The sequence below is a fragment of the Mandrillus leucophaeus genome, unplaced genomic scaffold (assembly GCF_000951045.1).
Source record: "Mandrillus leucophaeus isolate KB7577 unplaced genomic scaffold, Mleu.le_1.0 Scaffold157, whole genome shotgun sequence".
NCBI lineage: Eukaryota > Metazoa > Chordata > Mammalia > Primates > Cercopithecidae > Mandrillus > Mandrillus leucophaeus.
This window is the reverse complement of record NW_012101554.1, coordinates 435,082-442,175: the sequence shown is the minus strand read 5'-3', so window position 1 is coordinate 442,175 and position 7,094 is coordinate 435,082. Positions and strand designations below refer to the sequence as shown.

Here is a 7,094-nt window from a genome sequence, read left to right as displayed (position 1 = left end):
TAATCCCAACACTTTGGGAGGCCTAGGCAGGTGGATTACTTTAGGTCAGGAGTTCAAGACTAGCCTGGCCAACATAGTGAAAACCCATCTCTACTAACATACAAAAAATTAGCCAAGCATGGGTGGTGGGCGCCTGTAATCCCAGCTACTCAGGAGGCTGAGGCAAGAGAATCGCTTGAACCCAGGAGGCGGAGGTTGCAGTGAGCCAAGATCGTGCCACTGCACTCCAGCCTGGGCAGCATAGCGAGATTCCATCTGAAAAAAAAAAAAAAAAGAATTTGATGTATCCCAGAAGGAAGCTGGAATAGTAAGTGTGAACATATTGGATAGTCTGAATAAAACAACATCTGTACTATGCCTGGGAGAGTTCCTGGGACATACTAGGTGCTCCAAATGTGGTGGTTCATAAACTTCAATGGGTACAGAGAAGAGAAGTAAATAATAGGATGGAAAAAATGGGGAAGGCTTCATAAAGCAAGCGATTTTTGAACCACAGCTTGAGGAACAATGAGGGCAGCAGTAATGAGAATGGGAGTAATGCCTAAGAATTTTTCAGTGCCCCCTATATGCCTGACATAAATCTAGCTCTTACAGGATTAATTTAATCATTACAACAACCCAATAAGGGAGATATTATTATTTCCCCCATTTTACAAATTTTAAAAACTGAGGTATATAGAGGATAATTATCATGCTCATGGTCACCTAGATTTGATGTCCAAGCTGAGATTGATATGTAGGCCTTGGTTCTTAACGCAGTGCTGTTCTACCTCTAGAGCAGAAATTTTCTAGGCAGATGGAGCAGTATATACAAAAGACACAGTGTCTTTTGCATAGGGATGCAGAAGCATAAAGGGAGATGAAACCAAAAGGTTGGATTCAGTTATTACGCCTATGCATGAAATTAGAAACTGAGATTCTAGGAAGTAAAGAATCTTGCCAAAGGTCACAAAGCAGGTAAGTGTTGGAGTTGGGATATACATCCAAGTGTGCCTATCTCCAAATCCATGGTTTGTCTTACGAATAAATAATATATAGTGAAGAACAGGCTAAAAAGAGGTACAAGCAACAAGTAAACCCGGTAAACTTGATCTGTAGGGACAAAAACCCCCCGGTAACTTTCTGATAACAACCAAGGAAAAAAATCATCCATGAAACATCCACCCTGAAAACTCTGGAATCTACTCAGGGGACTATATGACCTGTAGTCATTCTGTCTTTATTTATTTTATTTGTTTGTTTTTTGGGGACAGAATCTTGCTGTGTCATCCAGGCTAGAGTGCAGTGGTGCAATCATAGCTCACCACAGCCTCAAACTCGTGGGCTCAAATGATCCTCACGCCTCAGCTTCCCAAGTAGCTGGCCAGAGGCGTACACTACCATGCCTGACTAATTTTTTTTTCTTCTTTCTTTTGAGATAGAGTCTCACTCTGTTGCCCAGGCTGGAGTGCAGTGGTTTGATCTCGGCTCACTGCAAGCTCCGCCTCCCGGGTTCACGCCATTCTCCTGCCTCAGCCTCCCAAGTAGCTGGGACTACAGGTGCCTGCCAGCATACCCAGCTAATTTTTTTTTTTTTTTTGTATTTTTAGTAGAGATGGGGTTTCACCGTGTTAGCCAAGATGGTCTTGATCTCCTGACCTTGTGATCCACCCACCTCAGCCTCCCAAAGTGCTGGGATTACAGTTATGAGCCACCGTGCCCAGCCTATGCCTAATTTAAAAATTTTTTTGTAGAGACAGGGTCTCACTTTGTTGTCTAGGCTGGTATCGAACTCCTGGGCTCAATCCTCTCACCTCAGCCTCCCAAAGTGCTGGGATTACAGGCATGAGCCACTGTGCCCCGCTCCTGTCTTTATTTCTTATATCAAGCTATATGAAAGACATCTGTTTACATGTCAGCCACTCTTAGAACCATCACCTATTGAACACCTCTGTGCCAGGAGCTTTACATGTTCTCATTAGTCATCTCAATAACCCTTTGGAATATGTATTATTATCTCCTTTTACAGATGAGTAACCCAAGGTTAAGTGACTGTCTCAAGAGCCGACAGCTAGTCCAGGATTTACACCTGCACGCTCTTCACTCTCCATCACAGTATTATTCACTTGAGGGGTTGGTCTTTCTTACCCTGGGATCTGGCACAGTGCCTTTCCCATAATCGGCACTCACTCAAGGTTTGAATTCAACTGGCACTTCAGCAGGCTTTTTACTGTTAGTGAAGCGGAAAAGAGAAGAAAGGGAGTGTAAGGTGTTCTGGTAAACCAGTTCTGAGTGGTGGTGAGGAAGCCCTCATTTGTAGTATTTGCTAATTTCCGGAGTTGACATATTCCCACTTTGGCTAATTTCAAGCTACCAACCTTCTTGCAAAATTCCTTGATGTCTAACAAGGGCTCTCTTGAGCTGGTACAAGCCAGCTCCAGCACACTGCCCAGAAGCTCAAGTCATCAGGTACAAGTTACTTTCACTTCTGTGTCTTCTCTTCACAGCAGTTCTCTATACTTATACTCAGAAGAATAAGGATTGTTCTACCTCTGCTAAAGCCTACCTTTACCAGAGCACAACAACCTATAACCTATCCTAATTCCAAGTGGTCTTAGGGGACCCCACCTTTCTTCAACATCCTCTTCCTATCTTGTATTCAGGGCCGTTCAAGCCATTCTGCCTTCAAATGTGCCCAGTTCTCCTCTTTTGTAAATCTCTGGGCTAATCCCATAGAATCATCTGGCTTTCTACTAACAAGCAGTATAGCTCAATAGTTTTAAGAGCCTGCAATGAAATCACATAACCTGCCTTTTCTGCTGGCAAGCTGCATGCCCTTAGGCAAGTTCTGTTACCTCTCCCTTGTGGTGAGTAAAGGAGTGCCTTCTTTACTCATGTGTAAAATGGTGATAAATAAAGTATCTACACCTTATGTGGTGATTGTGGAGAATGAGATGAGTAAATAGATGTAAAGGATGTAAATAGATGTAAAAGACTCAATAGTTGAGTTATTATAATCATTACCGCCTCATGCATGGTATAAATCCATGATGACCTCAGTGTGGTTAGAAGTTTGGATTTTCCCCTTTTACAAATTGGTCATTCACAGTAACTGTCAACAAAACATTACAGTGGACACTGACCAAAACTTAACTCAAGGTGGGGTGCGGTGGCTCATACCTGTAATCCCAGCACTTTGGGAGGCAGGTGGATCGCCTGAGGTTGGGAGTTCGAGACTAGCCCGACCAACAAGGAGAAACCCCTTCTTTACTAAAAATACAAAATTAGCTAGGCATGGTGGCGCATGCCTGTAATCCCAGCTACTTGGGAGGCTGAGGCAGGAGAATCACTTGAACCTGGGAGACGGAGGTTGCAGTGAGCCAAGATCGCGTCATTGCACTCCGGGGCAACAAGAGTGAAACTTCATCTCCAAAAAAACAAAAAACCTAACTCAAGGAGTAGCATATTCATTTTTGCATTTTACTTTTAATTAGCATTCTATGGCTAAGCATGCCATTTTCCACAGTGTGTATATTCTCATTACTCAGAGCTTGTCTTTTCTTGTCAGAAGAAAAAAAACATAATTTTCTTTTTTTTTTTGACGGAGTTTTGCTCTTGTTGCCCAGGCTGGAGTACAGTGGTGCGATCTCGGCTCACTGCAACCAACCTCTACCTCCTGGGTTCAAGCAGTTCTGCTGCCTCAGCCACCCGAGTAGCTGGGATTACAAGCATGCGCCACCACTCCCGGCTAGAAAAACATAATTTTCTTAAACAACTGGCTAAAAGGAGTGAAAGGAACATGAAAAAATGTCTTTAAAAATTAGTGCCTGCATTCTGCATTACATGTACACACATGCATAATGTGCACGTGCTAGTACATGCAGAATATTCCCCTTCTGCAATCCACTTGCTTTGGGTTGCTCAGTGTCCCATTTCAATCTTAGAGGAAAGAAAATGGTTTTCATGTAGGAAACCACTCATCAGAAGTACCTCAAGAGGTACAGACTCCATTCAACTGAACTCTCAGGTGTTTCATCTCATAAAAGTGCAGATCAACCACCTTCACCATCAGCCAAGGAGTTATATACTAATTAGTAATGGTAAATAGCTATTAGATCCTAAGATGAAAGAAGTGTCACATAGCTTATTATTATTAACCTCTAAATTCTTAAAATTATTAGATAGTTGATCTTGAGAGGAACATCCCCCTCTAATTTTTCTGACAGCCAAAATCCCAGACTCCTGATACAGTTGATGGCTACCAGTCGTTAACAGAAAGCTATGGTCACTTCGTGGAGCTGAGCCTGAAGGAGCCTTTGATCTTCCTAACGCTCTAGGCCCTGGTTTGAACTGAGAGCGACCTATGTCTCATTAAGAGGCATTCAGACCAATTTCTCCACCCCAAAGACAGATGAGAACCTTATAGTTCTCCACCAGTATATATCTGAATTCCTTTATCTACAGATTTTTTGTTTTTTGTTTGTTTTGTTTTGTTTTTGAGATGGAGTCTCACTCTGTCACCCAGGCTAGAGTGCAGTGTCACTATCTCGCCTCACTGCAATCTCCGCCTTCCAGGTTCAGGCCATTCTCCTGTCTCAGCCTCCCAAGTAGCTGGGACTACAGGCGCCCACCACCACGCCCGGCTAATTTTCAGTATTTTTAGTAGAGAAAGGTTTTCACCGTGTTAGCCAGGATGGTCTCGATCTCCTGACCTCGTGATTCGTTTTTTTTTTTTTTTTGAGAAAGTCAGCTGACTATTGCTTTGGGGGCAGGGGGCTCAGGAGCTCTTGGTGAGGCGGTCCGCTTCCTCTTCACCATCACAGGCTTCTGGCTGCTGCAGGATGGCGCTGGCCCTGCAGAAGGCTGCCATGTGCAGGTCAGGGCGGTACTTTTTTGAGGATCCTGCGTCTAATGCTGCTGAGGGTGGCACGAGCATTCTTGTTTTTTTGTTGCTGTTTGTTTTTTTGAGATGGAGTCTCACTCTGTTGCCCAGGCTGGAGTGCAGTGACGCAATCTCGGCTCACCACAACCTCTGCCTCCTGGGTTCAAGTGATTCTCCTGCCTCAGCCTCCTGAGTAGCTGGGACTATAGGCACACGCTACCATGCCCGGCTAATTTTTGTATTTTTAGTAGAGACAGGGTTTCACTATGTTGGTCAGACTGGTCTCGAACTCCTGACCTCGTGATCCGCCCGCCTCCACCTTCCAGAAGTGCTGGGATTACAGGCGTGAGCCACCGTGCCCAGCCTGAGCATTCTTGTTAATGGTGGTCTGCACGTAGGAGGTGGCAGGCTTCCGCTGGCTGGATCTCTGCTTCACAACCACGACACCTTTGCTGTAGGCTGCCGGCTCCAGGCCCACAGTCTTGCAGTGAATAAGCCCAATGTAGCGGAAGCAGTTGCAGGCTTTCAAGTTATTGGGCTCGGTGCTGTAGGTCTCCTTATTCCTCTTGACAGGAAACTGGAGCGGTGCTAACCACCCATTGCAGATGCGCAGACAAGGCGGCTTCTCTTGCAGCGGCAACCGGAGACCGAAAAAGTATCTATGGATTTTAAATGTTTTTTTTTTTTTTTTTGAGAGGGAGTCTCACTCTTGTTGCCCAGGCTGGAGTGCAATGGCACTTTCTCAGCTCACTGCACCCTCTGCCTCCCAGGTTCAAGCAATTCTCCTGCCTCAGTGTTAGATATGAGTTCTAACTTTCTTTTTCAAAGAATCAGTATGTCAGTATGTTCAATTCCTTGCCTGCTACTTTTTTTTTCTCTCTTTTTTGAGATGGAATCTCGCTCTGTCTCCCAGGCTGGAATGCAGTGGCGCGATCTCGGCTCACTGCAAGCTCCACCTCCTGGGTTCATGCCATTCTCCTGCCTCAGCCTCCCGAGTAGCTGGGACGACAGGCGCCCGCCACCACGCCCGGCTAATTTTTTTGTATTTTTAGCAGAGACTGGGTTTCACCTTAGCCAGGATGGTCTTGATCTCCTGACCTCGTGATCCGATGGCCTAGGCCTCCCAAAGTACTTGGATTACAGGCATGAGCCACAGTGCTGGGCCTTTTGCCTACTTCTTTTAAACTTAACTTCCTCCGTAAAGCAACCTTTTTCGATTACCTACTCCACCCTAACTCATTCTGATTACGTGCTCCACCCTAACTCATTCCGATTACCTACCCTACCCTGACTCACTACCTGCTCTGTCATAACAATTTTTCCCGCTAAACCACGCCCGCACCCTGTCACTCTCTTTAAATTAGCCAATCGGAATTAGTTTAGCCTGTGCAGTCTAACCCTAGCCAATAGGGGAAGGACACAGCAGCAGGGGCCACGTGTGTCAGGGATAAGAACCCCAAGGGAACACCCTTCTATAGAAGTAACTTGCCTTGCTGAGAATTAAAAAGAAAACTTTATATTCAAGTGCTATTTCTTTTGCGGCACTGAAACTTTACTTATAACATCAGCCTCCCAAGTAGCTGGGATTACAGGGACTCGCCACCATGCCCGGCTAATTTTTGTATTTTTAGTAGAGACAGGGATTCACCAGGTTGGCCACTGGATTACAGGCCTGCGTCACCGTGCCCAGCCCTAAATGCTTATTTACTCTTTCTTACAGTGAATCCAAATACATCTTTCTTTCTAGAGTCTCGCTGTGTTGCTCAGGCTGGAGTGCATTGGCTCAATCTTGGCTCATGGCAACCTCTGCCTCCTGAGTGTCAGGCCTCAGGGCCCAAGTTAAGGCATCATATATATCCCCTGTGACCTGCGCATATACATCCAGATGACCCGAAGCAACTGAAGATCCACAAAAGAAGTGAAAATAGACTTAACTGATGACATTCACCATTGTGATTTGTTTCTGCCCCACCCTAACTGATCAATGTACTTTGTAATCTCCCCCACCCTTAAGAAGGTTCTTTGTAATTATCCCCACCCTTGAGAATGTACTGTGTGAGATCCACCCCCTGCCTGCAAAACATTGCTCCTAACTCCACCACCTATCCCAAAACCTATAAGAATAAATAATATGGCCAGGCGTGGTGGCTCACGCCTGTAATCCCAGCACTTTGGGAGGCTGAGGTGGGTGGATCACGAGGTCAGGAGATCGAGACCATCCTGGCTCTGCTAA

The 7,094-nt window shown here is 45.3% G+C and overlaps 1 protein-coding gene and 1 pseudogene across 1 annotated transcript in view; both read right to left on the bottom strand.

Moving 5' to 3' along the window:
- Window positions 1-7,094, bottom strand: part of TXNRD1 (thioredoxin reductase 1) — a 152,407-nt gene that overhangs the window by 93,304 nt on the left and 52,009 nt on the right. The window lies entirely within an intron of this gene.
- Window positions 4,726-7,094, bottom strand: part of LOC105536258 — an 8,239-nt pseudogene continuing 5,870 nt past the window's right edge.